At 32.7% G+C, this 15,231-nt stretch overlaps 1 protein-coding gene across 2 annotated transcripts in view; it reads right to left on the reverse strand.

The window, feature by feature from the left end:
* Positions 1 to 15,231, reverse strand: part of LOC123706971 (cAMP-specific 3',5'-cyclic phosphodiesterase, isoforms N/G) — a 273,282-nt gene that overhangs the window by 190,335 nt on the left and 67,716 nt on the right. The window contains exon 1 of one of the 2 annotated variants that reach the window (XM_045656671.1): positions 6,221 to 6,361. The exons of the other annotated variant lie outside the window; for it this stretch is intronic. The gene's annotated coding sequence lies outside the window, so the exon portion shown is untranslated. Of the gene's footprint in view, positions 1 to 6,220; positions 6,362 to 15,231 lie in introns of those variants that run through there. 2 annotated transcript variants of the gene reach the window in all.

Genomic DNA, 15,231 nt, shown 5'->3' on the forward strand with positions numbered 1-15,231 from the left:
TAAGAGATACCGCCGCCCATAGACACTCAATGCCAGAGGTCTCGCGAGTTCGGTGCCGGTTTCTAGAATTGGTAATATTATATATATATACTTTAATGTTGAGCGCAATATTTTAAACAGAATAATTATTAGTTTATAATGCGCGTTTTGCTTAAACTGTTGACTTATTCATATTTTTAGAAATTCAGCGCATATTTTAGAATATTTTTTCTATTTAAAATATACAAATGAATTCGTTTGAAAATAGTTTACAAAATAAAATGCGTTTAATTATCAAGATTACACTTTATTTTGAATTTGGTGACTGTCAACTGTTTTAATAAAAACATTTTTTTTATAGAACACGGGGCAAACGAGCAGGAGGCTCACCTGATGTTAAGTGTTACCGCCGCCCATGGACACTCTCCGTGCCAGAGGGCTCGCGAGTGCGTTGCCGGCTTTTTAAGAATTGTTATGCTCTTTACTTGAAGGACCCTAAGTCGAATTGGTTCGGAAATACTTCAGTGTGCAGCTGGTTCCACATAGCGGTGGTGCGCGGCAAAAATTGCCTTGAAAACGCCGTCGTGGAACGGCGGACGTCGAGGTGATACGGATGTAGTTAGGAGTTTTGTATTCTGCCTCGACGTCCGATGATGAAACTCCGCAGCAGGTATTAATCCGAACAACTCCTCTGAACACTCTCTATGGTAAATGCGGTAAAAGATGCAGAGTGAAATAATAAATCAATAGTGCTACAACCTTTTAAGGTGTGGGCCTCAGATTTCTGGGTCTGTTTCATGGTCATTTGTTTTGGGTTATGTTAAATGCGGACATAGAGAGAAACTCCATTAGTGCATAGCCTGAGATCGAACCTACGACCTCAGGGATGAGGGTCGCACGCTGAAGCCACTAGATCAACTGTTTCACGCAGTAAAATAAGTAAACGTTATTTTACTGTATACAGTTTTTACATAACCAATATATTTTTATAGTAAAGAACATAAAATTCTCTGCCCGTAGTCATGCAGACCTCGCAAGTTTCGTAAAGTATTTTTATTATTTACATTTGAACTGTCTGAAAAAAAGGCCGTTGAAAAGTTGAGACGCTGGAGATTTTGTATTGAAAGCGGCCCCTATAAATACAATGGATGGCTTTCCAGACCAACAGTTCTAGATTTAATAAGTGCAATAACTGGATCAAAAGTGCACGCGAGCAATACGACCACCACTTTGACAAGAGAGCACAATTAAGAAGAAGAAATCTGGAATAAACTGTTTTTACTTAAATCGCCTATTTACAACTGACTTTTCCCAGTTGTGTTAAATCAAGTGATAATTGTAACATATTTTATACACGTAAGAAATTGGACAAACCATTAAATGGTTAAATCACGTGTGGGTGTCACATTTCTTCGTAAGTACGAAAATATTGGTGCGCTTAAGTAAGCGCACCAATATTTTGGGCGAAAGGCCTTTACACCAAGTCACGATTAACAAATAAAATGGACGTTACATGGCTATATTCTTCACGAGATATTTATTTTATTAAATTTGTATATACTTAGACTTACTGTATTGCGAACTTTTTAATAGATATTAGTATTTTCTGTTAAACTGTAGTTCTATTGCCAGTAGTTATCGGTTTGTTAAATAGTCCGTTTGAGATTTTTATTTTGGTATGTTTTTCACAACCTTTTCTAAAAATATTCTATAACCTATGTTTCAGAACTCAATTCTCAACAAAACTAATCTCAAAACAACGATTGGGACAATTACGGGACACTGTCTTTATAATAAACATATTTTTGTCCTAGGCGCGACAGACAGTGACAACTGCAGAGGCAGTTTCAGCGCAGAGGAATCAGTCACCCACGTAGTCCTGGACTATGTTTACGGGTCCAGTAGTTTTGGAACCTATTCAATGAAAACAATTTATCAAATTGCTCTTTATAATATTAGTGTAGATCGACCTTCCTTATTAACTAAACATATACGAGTACTAAGTGAACTAAAAGCATTGAAAAACATTTTTAATTGTAATTGATGGACTTTGTACTATGAAAATTAAATGTAAACAGTGTTAATTAGTATGTTCAAATAAAAAGGTAAAGATGATACTGACTTATAATTCAATTAGTCATAAATGTGTTTTATTGTCAATAATTTACAATTTGTTTGCGTTTAAAAAGTCGTATTACTAAAATTAATTAAAAAGTTTAGTCATTCAACGAGTCCGAGTAACAACTTTTCTACTAGTAAGTGGTTGTTTAGTAGTAGTAGTGTAAAGTCGGAATCAAAAAAAATGTGGGGGCCCCGGGGCTGTAGCTCCGGTTACGCTGCCTTAAAGCCGGCCCTGACTTTAGCCCTCTGGGAAACGATACTTCGAAAATAGTTCGTGTTAAGTATGTCAAAATCCCATATGTTTTAACGGCGGTAACGGACGTACGGTCACACAAAGGGTTAAGTTTTCCGTTTTTCAATAAAGATAGTGGTTAGTCTAGTAGAGATAACCGTAAAATGTTTTAAGTTTAAAAACCAAGTAAAACAATAAAGAGAAAAACGTTATTACAGCGATATGCATCTTGTTTACTTGCTCTGTAATGGTGACTTTAAACCCTTGTCTGTAGTTTAATTAGAAATTTTAATAAGCTATCGCAATAAAAATATCGTGATAACGTTTACTGTGTATATAACAGTTAATAAACAGGTAACATACAGCTATTTAAATTTTTATTGTCTGGGCTATATATTTCTGTATCCGTTTCGTAGTCAATTGTTTTTTTAATAGGTCAGTTTACTATGACATCGACTCACAATGATTCACTGTAAGAGCGAGTGTTACATACGCACACAGATAGAAAATTCCATTGGTGCACAGCTCGAGTAGAAACCTACCACCATCAAGGTGGTGGGTGACGTACGATGAAGGCCAACAACGCTAAAGTATTGTGTTTACTTGGTTGGCTGAATTATATCGAACTATTTTCGCACTCCTGCGTCTTTTAAGAATCAATTTTAACTATTGTTATTCTTTCACTATTACTCTCATACAAAAGTAATTATAAATAAATTCCTTCATTGGGAGTCTACAAATAACAGATTTTTTTTAGAAAACTGATACTTTTACGAGAAATAAAACTAATTTTCTGAAACACTACAACTTCCTCTACCCGCAGGCCAAATTATCCATTAAATATGACCCCACCTGTATTTCTTATTTATAGGAGGCAAACGAACAGGAAGCTCATCTGATGTTAAATGATATCCCGCCGCCTATGGCTCGCACACCTACTCTGCCAAAAGGCTCGCAAGTGCCTTGCCGGCCTATCAAGAATTTAGTACGCTCTTTTATGGAAGGACCCTGAGGTTAATGTTTCGAAATACTTTTTATAAATTTAATTTCCAAACCTGTATATTATTATCTCATAAAAAATAAATACCAAGTCTAATTGTATGACTGTTTTAACTAAAGTATACTTTCCTTTCTTTCAGTCAAATTTTGTTTAATCTGAGATGAAAAGAGACAACAGTTATTTTATATAACAATATGGAATGCGGCCGCCTTTTCAAAAAAAAAAAATTGTCGCCCGTACACAGAGCCGCTAATAATATCAACGCGCCACAAATTTCGTTTCCTCACGTCAATTTTATGCATTATTTCGTTCATATTAATTGCATGAAGGTTTAATAAACAAAGTATCAATCAATACTTAATAATATCTTTTGAATGATATTTATGAAACTTCTTAGTGGAGGACATACGAAGCACGAACATGGCAAGATGGGAAGACGAAATCTGAAACGCTTTGGGCCCTTATTAAACAAAATTCGCGCCTGAAACGCAACAGTGGACACGGAGAAGGTCCAAGCCAAAAGACATAAAGAATTACCCAACATAATTTTAGTTTTTTATTAGATTTTATCGTCTGTTTTTTTATGTCTCTGTATGTCGTGCATACTAAATGTTCATACATTTACTGAGTTTTTTTAAATAATATTTTCTCTTTAATAATCTCTTCTCGATATTTACCTTTGCCGTAGGAGCAAGATTGCACAGTCGTGATTCGAACGCCCGGCCTTAGAGGTGAGGGATACATGGCCGACTTTCATTTAGATCACATGTGTTTTCTTAATTCTCAAATAATGTTAATAATAAACCTTTACCTTTGACTATGTTAATTCTATTGTTAACTGTGAACTAAGTTCTGGAACTGGTTCACCTTTAAGTTACAATTTCATTCATTAGAATTGCAAATACATCTTGAGAGGGAAAGCTGCTCGCAACTAGAAGACCATAAACATATCGTCGAGAGAAAATCGTGACGAGAATTCAGAGGTCTTCCCTTTAAAGTCGACGAACATTGTACCTAATCAACATCGTCTTGTAAATGTTATGGATTTCAATGTCCTTCGGAGAGTTCAATTTCTCATATATCGGGTGTAGGGTGGAACGCAAACTTTTTATACAAGGGTGCACTCTGTTATGTGATAAGCCCATGGACTCCGACACACTTCTAGAACGTTTGCACTCGTTTCCGGCCTTTTGGTTAATAGTAAGTTTCGATTCAAGTAAATATTATGTATTTCATCTTATGTCTATATTTTTAGTGTAATTGTTTGTGTTTAAATATATCTTTTGTTAGCTGTAGGATTACGAAATAAATAAATAAAAGTTTGACAATTCTGACTGTGCTACAGACTCAACTTTGTAGCCCTCTGGCATTGAGAGTGTTCATGATGCCAATTGGCATCTTCATCGTGAGTTTCACATCGCATCTTACAGGTGATTTGTGATGAAGATGTGGTTCCCATATATATGGGAAATTTATGCTCCTTTTAAAATGTGTACTCATACTTTATTTGACATATATACTTTTTTCATCTATCGCGTTAAAGAAATATTACTTTAAAAATTTTAATAATTTTTAAATAGTCACGCATTTTCCCGAAGGAGTAGGCAGGGACCACGGATCTCCACTCGATACGATCCTGACATATTTCGCTTCATCTACTTTCATGACATTCACCATGCTCGTCGGTCATGGAAACATTAAAGATATGTACTTAGAAAGTATGCACTATCAAACAATGGTATTGATTTAATAAACATTGTTATCAGAATGTACACATCATTAGTATTACCTGTATAATTATTACATTAATTGTCATTTATATTATAAAGCGGTATATCTAAGACATAACTTTCTCCGTGTTATGTTGTTTGTCGTCGTTTAGTTTAACCAAATAACTTATAAATTTAACGAAACAATTTTGCCACGGTAGCCTCAGTTTATACCAGAATTGTTAACAATAATTAAGGATAAACGGTTACCACAACCAAATATTCAATGTTACACAAAATTTCACTCAAAATGCGCTCATTGCATATACTGATCAGCTATTGTAAATGTTGGGATTAATTGATACAGATTTTATGTGTTAATCTCCAGAGAATAACAGTTACTGTATATCGCCTTCATGGTATAGTGGGTCGAGCACTTCGTTTATTCGTTTAACTTGGTCTTAATATCATAGCACTTGTCTCTGACAGACACGGGATTTATTATTACTTTCCTATCAAACCAATATGAGCCAAAATGTGTATGGAACATGGATTCATGTATATCGTAATAAATATACTGTTATTAATTAATTACTTGTGGTTTCAAGTTTATAGGTTTTTTGACTAAAACACTTTCTATATAATATGTTTTCAATATATGTAGATTTCGTACAAAACCAGAGATATACCACTTAACAATTATTTTACGCAATCGAAGAAGATAACGGTTAAATTGTATGAATAATCAAAACATTATATTGGTTGAAATATATTAAATAAATCACGAATTATTTATTATACGAATTATAGATCTCAAATTAAACATAGTTGTTAGAATCGTATAAATTATTTTGATGAGAATAAGTAACTGATAAAATTGTCTTATCAGTTTTACAACTTTTTAAATTACCCACTGGTACTGTATCATAACGTGTTGATAACGATCAAATCCGTAGATAAGCTTTTTTTGATATAGTTTTGAATCTATGGATAAAGCTAAACATGAAAATATAAGGAAGTATTTTCTCATAGTATACATGAGACCGTCAGACGTTTATACATGCTAATGTTATTCAATGATTATGATTATATAACACCGCGTTTAAAATCTCACAAAACCGTAAACATACACAATAAAATTAGCCATCAAACTATTTCCTGCTTCATTAAAAAACTTACGTCAGTTGCAATAATTACCGAACAATGAAAGACAAAAAAATGTACCAAGGACAACACATTCCATTCACATACACTTAAGTTTTTATTCAATCCCGGTACGTAACGAAACCATGTGGCTATGAGGGCGCGCCGCGAAGGCAGCGCGCTCACTCGCGGCTAAGTGTACACTGGGCTGTGAACGCTGAACGCGAGGCACAAAGCAAGACCCACTCGAGCGGAGCGTAGCTTTACGCCAGCGTGAGACGAGCGTGGACGCATCGACCTATATCACCCACCATGCGTTAATAAAACCCTTCAAGACATTTGTTTAAATTTCAAATCGATGTAATTCGAAATTTAAAAAAAAGTTTTGTTTTTAACTGTTTACCTGGACTTATAAAGAAACATTTTTGCACTGTTCTATAGATTATTGAAGTAATCTGTGTTTAGTTATGGTCTAGTGTTATTTTGCAAAATATATTACGATGAATGTTACAAATTCTTATAATATTAATTATATTTAAAAAATCAGCGTCCTTGAAATAGGAAAATATACACAATAATTATTAAAAATAATATTCACAAAAAAGAATATAGTATGTTTTATTATGTGTAATTTAACAATGTGATGAAAAGTAATCAGTACGTCATGTATCGTGTAACTTTTTATAATTACAAAGATAAGTGAATGTACTGTTGAATACAAATTAGTATTAAAACTTAATTTATACCGAAAACCGGATTTAATTAAGTTATTTAGAGTTAAAGAGAAATAATTAGGGTTTTTATGTGGGATTCGCGATTCTTACTTACTACTAAATATAAATGCAAAAACACTATATTATTATTATAACAAAATTACGCTATTCTATAGAAAATACAGTTGCCAAGTGTTTTTATCTATAGCAGTGTTTTCCGACATGAGGTCCACGCCCCAAAGAGGGCAATTCTATTGTTAAGGCGCTATTCAAAAATTTATTTAATTGTTTGGAAATTAAATTTCACTTTTTCATTATACGTTTTGAAAGTTTACTTACTGTTAAATTTCCTAGTAATTTCTTCCTAAAATCTATCGTTTGCAATTCAATTATTTATTTACCAAAATTCAATTTATTTACAAAAAAAGTTGAATATCAGTGTTCTAGAACTAGTAACAATTACGGATAGTTTTTAAACATATAGAAACCGCGTGTTAAAAAATTTGTTAGACCTGAAAATCAATAGGCTAGCGAAATAATTTATTTTTCACAATGTTCTTATCAGACACGCAAGTATGTCTTCTAAATAATATTGCTCTTGAAAACAAATATTATTCATCAGGAATTCGAACTCAGAACTTGAGTAAAATATCGCACAGAAGGATAATAGCCTACTTGCCTATTAAGAAACATATACATATATCTGGGACCAAACCTAAATACTGTAGCGATTTTACTGTACTGTTTTATGATTTTTCTCAAAATTTTACCATAACTACACTTTTTTATTAAAACTGATTCAAAATAGCATCATGACTAATGCCTACTATCTAGTTACCGTCTCAAACTTACAACCGGAAAATCTAAAAATTATTAGTAGTTACTTAATTTTTTTACATGGAATTAAAGCCATATAAACATAATATACATAATAATGCTTATAACAGCTATTTTATATATTTTTATTAATTTATTTTCGCTTATATCTCTAAAGAATTAAAGATATACAATAAACTTAAAAAAAACTATATATATCTCTAAAGAATTAAACAATAAACTTAAAGTATTAAGCGATAAATTCCAGGAAAGCCTAATTTAAGAAAACAGTAAAAAAAGAATTATTAAGGTGTGTGATGTCGTGAGTGAAAATCTTAATTAATAAACAAATGTATATCAATATGGACCAGTAATAACTTATAAACTTACCAAAACAAAAAGAAAAAAGCATATGTAAAGATATAAACATGATCACAATAAGTACTTATTTAAGTGCTGTATGTATATTTATAAAAAAATGAATAATGCCTATTTTTATTCATTTAGTTACATTACAATCATAAAATATAACGGTGGGCTGAAAGGTTCGCCGGCTGGCACATAGATGGCGCTGCTAGTGTTAAATTAATATGATTTTTAGTTAGCCCTTACCCTTAAAAGAGACGTGTATAAAAGTGACAAATGTCATACTAAAAGTGTGTGAGATATATATTGAGTGAAAGTACATTTGTTGGTAAAAAACAAAAAACAAAAAACAAATCATGTGTTAGTAAAGCATTCCTTTTTGGCGAAAAGAAATCCCCTAAGAGGCTGTTACCGACGATAGCATCATAAAAGTCCACAAAATAGATTTGTTTAATTTTAACAGTGGCGTGTTTATGGCTTTACAGGAATGACAAGTTATTTGTTCAAATAAAAGTAGATTTTTTAATCAATTCCATTACTTAATTGAAATGTTGTGAATGTTATCGGCACCGGTCTATCTAAGATATAATTTGTTCCTAGGATGGTTCTCCGCCTACTACCAACTGTTACGTAGTGTTGTTACACAACAACCAAAACACAAACACAACCTGTGTTTGTGTGCGTATGTTATGGTGCGTGGTGTTGTGTTATACATACTAAATCTTAACTTCGATATCAACGGCGCTACATCCTTTTTTAGGTCTGGGCCTCAGATTTCTGTATCTGTGTCATGATCATTTGTTAATCTAATAGATAAGAAGGTGATCAGCCTTCGGTGCCTGACGCACTCCGTCGACTTTTTGGGTCTAAAGCGAGCCGGTTTCCTCACGATGTTTTCCTTCACCTTTCGAACGAATGTTAAATGCGCACATACAAATAAAGTCCATTGGTCCACAGCCGGGGTTCGAACCTACGATCTAAGGGATGAGAGTCGCACGATGAAGCCACTAGGCCAACACTGCTCTTACTTAAGATATAATTTACATAAAAAATAGTAATATTTTTTTCGTTTTTTATTTTAGATTAAGTTTAGTAATTTAAAATTTTTCAGTGTTACTTGATTTTTGTTGATATGGTCATGCACCCTTATTTCTTTTATTTCGTTTTTTCTACTTAATAGTGTTGCCTGAAAGATATCGCTTGTTAGCGAGAAGGCCACCCGTTGCTTCCTCAATAATTTATTTTAATTCTGTTTATTTTTGATGTAACGAAATTTAAATAACTAAATATTTTCCATCAATTCTTATGAACATAGTTGTGAATTTAAATGTTTTGTGATTTTTACACGAAAACATCTGTGGTGCAATTGCGTGCATAAATCGATCGAGGCACAATTAGTGGTTCGCTTCCTTTTAATTAAGAGGCTCGAAGTAACGTTTCTCCATCCGGAAACTAGCTGATTGCTAATAAACGCTCGAGAAAGGCTCAATTATTACTTTATGTAACACCAAGGGCGTGGTATCACGGTTTATTCTACAATATGCGGAGTTCTGCTATTTTACATTATCAAAACTGTTTATCTAATTTGAATTAGGCTGGAGGGTTCGTTGTTTAAATAACATGTGATGTGTATTAACAAAAATACTTTATCTGTATCACTCTCGCTTATTTAGTAATATTCAACGGTAAATAATACATCTCAACTATTAGTTTTTTAGAATTTCTAAATAAGACCGTACAATACTGGATCCTTGACGACGCCAACATCGTCCAATTCATAAAATGCACCAGGCTCAACACGTGCACCAAATCGCGGACAACAGAACCTCAAGGTCCTTACTGAACTCACAAACACGAGATCCCAGTAAACCGATGCCACGTTGATGGGATGAAGTTGTCACGCACCAAACAATAGTTGTTTGAAGATGGATGCGATACGAGATTGCGACGGTAAAAGATACTTGCCGAGCCTAAGCCCCTAGGTGCTGTACAGCCATAAGGTTTTCACATCTATGTTGAGGTTATAAATATAAATATATAATAAATATTGAATTTGATTGAATTAATTGGTAATTCAGAAGATCAAAAATTTTGTAAAACCAAATTCAAATTGTTGTAATTCAAAGTAATAAATATTGAACAAGGAACTCTGTGGCGCTGCTGTTAAAGGAATGAAAAGACTCAATAGAATTTTATAGTTGATTCAACTGAGATAGTTGGTAGATAATATACACATTCAGTCGTATTTACCAAGTCCTTTACGAGATATTTTCAAAAAAGCCATCCGTCCGTGATTTTGAATTGAATAGACGATTTCTTATATTAATGTATTTTATTTTATTGATATTCATATTTTTTGTTGCAAACTTATACGACTTACACAATAAGACCGTAACAATTATTTAAAGGCTGGCCACACACGCTCAAGTCTATAATTGTCCATTGGCGGCCGCACCTCTATATCAGGGGAGCCTCCTACTTATTTGCCTACTTGTTCTATAAAAACACATTTAGAAAATATAGAATATTTTACATTTTAATTTTGTATGAAAATGCTGTAAGTGATTACTGTCGTAAGCGAGATTTCTCGACTGTGATAGTCGCTTATAGACTAAGAAAATCCTATGTAGGCGGAAATATAAAGCCTTGGCTTCTATAACAACGTAAGCTAGATTTGACTAAGCTGCCTATGACTGCCTTTGCTTCAGCTGCCCGATGTCCCATTTTACTATGGGCTAAGTTCATTTTAATATTAAATTTATTATAGGAATAATTATTATTTTAGGAAATTTAATTAAAGGTTGTCATTCTATATTTTTTTATAAGATTTGGTTACACACTTCTTGTACTTTACCCATTATATTTATTTTTTTAGTTTTTTTTACTTACTAAGTTTGCCAAAAGATCGCTTATTAGCGACAAGGCCGCCCGTTGCACCACTTATAATTTTATGTATAATGCTAATTTTCTTAACCGTAACGAAGTGTAAATAAATCAATTTTGTATATATATATATATATGTATTTAAAAACAATAATCAAAAACATTGATGAAGCCTACGAAGAAAGGCTCCACTAATATGAATATCGACGCTATTCAACTTCTTGGTGATTCTCTGGTGGTCTTCTCGGGCTCCGTGAGAATATTGAAAGCCAAAACCTTTCGAATTAGTGAATTAGTGTGAGTGCACGTTAGATTAATTGCTAAGCAGTGGTAAATGGTAAAATAGTACACAAGAGTATCCGTAAGTAATATTATTGGACACTTTCTTATGTTAAATATCCTTTTCAGTCTTAAGTCTAGATCGGTATGTCAAATGTTGACTTTGTTCAGAGACAATATATTAAAAAAAATATTCAAAAACGTAAGTCTCAATCAGTTTAAAAATATTGTATACGTTTGGCCAGGTTTTCAGTTATAGTTCACGCTACATTTCAATACATTTAATGACACTGTTTAACCTTATTTTCCAGGAAGTATATGGATTTAAAAAGTAATTTATGAATAAAATATTCAATAGCTATGTAATAATAATAACAAAAATATAATATAAAGTTTTCCTCAGTTATTTATGTAGTGAATAAATTATTTAACATTTCTATATTCCATACATAACACAGTGTATACTGTAGCGTAACACAGTAATAAACTAAAAACGGCTTAAACGATTTCGAAAAAAAAATTCACTATTGGAATGCTGACAATAATTATTTCCTAAATATTTTAAAAATAAATGATATTTGTAACTAAGACAGATGGCTAATTTAATAAAAGCTTTATAGATATATAATGTAAAGGAATAGGACGCGAGCGTATTTCGCCTCAAAAGCTCAAACCGGAAAGCTAATAAAGCCTATCTAAAACGGCTGATCTCTATTGTAGTGGGAATGAAAGACACTATTATTATCCACAAGTGAGCAGACATGGGGCCTGAAACAAAAACACTTTGCGACAATCGTGACTCAGTAACACTAAATGTGAAAAGGCAATGGTCACGTGACGGTATAACAAATTTATATGGGAACGTGCGCTACGTTCCCATATAAATTTGTTTGGTAATTTGGGTCACGTCTGTCGCAAATTGGATAGTGCCCATAGATGTACTAACAGAAACGAACGGATAAACTCGTAATCAGACACAGCATCAATTATTCGATGAGGATGGTATTTATGTATGGCTTAGGATTACCATTGTTTTGTATCTTCAAAATCATCATCCCAATTATCCCTTACAGAAAAACGCGTCTTGCCTTAAACTCAACGATATCCAGATTCAGCATTTTGATAATCAAGCAAGGTCCATAGTCATCCCTTATAATCGATATTTGTTCAGTTTTTATAAATTAATTGTCTTCTTTAATTTTCATTATCTCTTCGTGTATGTTATGTTTGCTTTGTCAAAATATAAATTTTATTTTACTTGTATCAGTGTGCCTAGCGTTGGCACGCTTTTATAAATGAATAAAATAAAACATATTCACGGATTTTAGGACCACGATATGACCACTTTTTTTATTTATTATGTGAACATTTCAAAATGTATGTAGGATTCAAAGTAACTTTCATGGATAATTACTTAAACCACTGATGCTCTTTTTTTACGAATATCGTATAACTTATTTAAATTTCACAGAGTTGATTAATAACCGACCATAAACATTAATATTATTTCGTAAATAAAATCTTTGCTTAGGCAAATTGAATAAATATTTTACTAAACTATAAATGACTCTCTTACGATACTTGTGTAAAAGCAATCGTAATAAATGTTTCTGTTTGGTTATGGTTATAGAAAATTTCTGTTACAACATTAAAAAATGTTTACACACAAACATTCATAAATAATTAATTTTTGTTTCCACATTAACACACAACATAAAAAATAAAAGAAACAATTATTAGATTTGTTTTTGTAAATGGTTGTGGTAAGATATATTTATTATTTGTATGCAGCCTATGTATGGTATTATTATATACAAGGTATTATTTTTTACTAACACCCCCTCCCTGTTCTGCAGGCGGAGCACAACAGGAAGCGCATCTAATACCGTACTCGTGTGATAAATGATGCCGCCGTCTATGGACACTCAATGCCAGAGGAGTCGCGAGTACGTTACGGGCATTTTATGAACTAGTACGCTATTTCTAGTTTCTAGTTCTAAAGCATTCCAGTTTCCTCACGATAATTTTCTTCACTGTACGAGAGGGTGTTCACTGCACATATAGAAATAAATGTTCATTACTCAGCCAGGGTTCGGACCAGCAACCTCAGTGATGAGTTGCAGACTCAAAAAATAATATTTAATTTTAATTAAACAGTTATCCGTCCACTTAATATAGCAGTTTTCTCCTGAATACGATTGTTGAAAATCACTTTTATTTAATTTTATTTAACCAATTACTCCTAATAAACCGGAAGATTATATTTTAAGGTAGGTATTTTAAAAATACTTGTGAAACCAAGGAAGCAATAACTTATCTCAGTCATTACTGTACGAACATGTTGAGTCTTCTAATATTTTCTGTTTTACTTACTAATATCATTCATTGTCTGCTGCCAATTCTTGCACTTACCTGAAACAAAGTAAAAACGTTAAACAGGCATTCAATAATTGTAATAACAGATAATTATTGTGTCAGCAATACGTAATTATAACATTTACGTAATAAACCGTATAATAATAAATAACCAGTAAAACAAAGCTATATAATTCCTCAGTCGGTCTCTAACGGCTATTGAATGTAATATTTAATCAAACTTTTTGTAGAATTTTCAATCCAGAGAGCAATTGTCCTGGAGATACGAAAACTATTGGTATCCACCGAATGTTGATCTACTTGGCTATTGATAGACGAAAATGGGTCATTTTTCAGCGAGTCGCGGAGCTTCAAACAATATATGTATTGTTAATTGTCAATTCCTATTAACCAAAAGATTTTCTAACTGTATCGTGAGAATTAATCCAATTAAATTATTAAAGTCTATCTAATATCAATTAATTAATTAATTCAATGGCATTACAACCTTTTTAGGTCTGGGCCTCAGATTTCTGTATCTGTTTCATGATCATTTGTTAATCGAATAGGCAAGTAGGTGGTTAGCCTTCTCTGACGCACGCCGTCGACATTTTTGGGTCGAAGGCAAGCCTCACGATGTTTTCCTTCACCGTTCGAGCTAATGTTAAATGCGCACATAGAAAGAAAATCCATCGCAAAGCCGGAGATCGACCTACGACCTCAGGGATGAGAGTTGCACGCTGAAGCCACTAGGCCAACACTGCTCTTATACCTTATAATTTATTAAGGAAATGAGTCAATTGTCAAATCTGTCAAAACCGTTAATAACGAATAACGCCCAGGAACTGACATTACGAGTCTGAACGAAAAGTGTAGAAGATTAGATGAAGAACAATCCATATCCTCTCAAAGTATAAACATATTTTCAGAATTGACGGACTGACTGAAACTTGAGAGATTAAAAATATTTGACGAGAGTTTTGTAACTTTAGTTAAGTTACATATAAATGTTTTAGGTAATAATTAGAAGCGTAATCGTAAATGTAAACAACCATCATAGACTTAAAGCCAATATAAAGGGCTACCCTTTAGTTTTTTCCACTCATAAATTGTATTTCAACATTCTCGTTTCCGATAATGTCCAATTACCTAAGTGTCATTTAGATTTATGGACCCTTAGATAAGCCAAGTTTGATTTTGTTAGATTCGCAACCTCCCTAATTTTGTGTTAGTTATAAGCTCATATTTAAACCATTAAAACCTGTTACCCAGCTTCAAACAAAGAGTTTTATTTAAACATCTCCATACAAAAACCGTCACCGAACTGAATTCGAGTTATGGATTTATAAACGACGTCAATCAATGCAAATACGTTGGTTCAATTAAAAATAAATTGAAAAATCAAAAACGGCTTATATGGCATTTTTGTGGCTCACAACACTCACGAATGCATTGTGTCGTTATTTTTAATTAAAACCATTACGTACGGGTATTTTAAGTGCACGTAAAATACAAAAGCTTTTTAACATAAAACATATGTAATTATAAAATTAAATTGTCATGTCAATTAACGCCAAGCACTGTATTATTTGTAATTAACTCGAATACGATTAATTTTATTATTTATAACCAGTT

The sequence above is a fragment of the Pieris brassicae genome, chromosome 3, assembly GCF_905147105.1.
Source record: "Pieris brassicae chromosome 3, ilPieBrab1.1, whole genome shotgun sequence".
NCBI classification, from domain to species: domain Eukaryota; kingdom Metazoa; phylum Arthropoda; class Insecta; order Lepidoptera; family Pieridae; genus Pieris; species Pieris brassicae.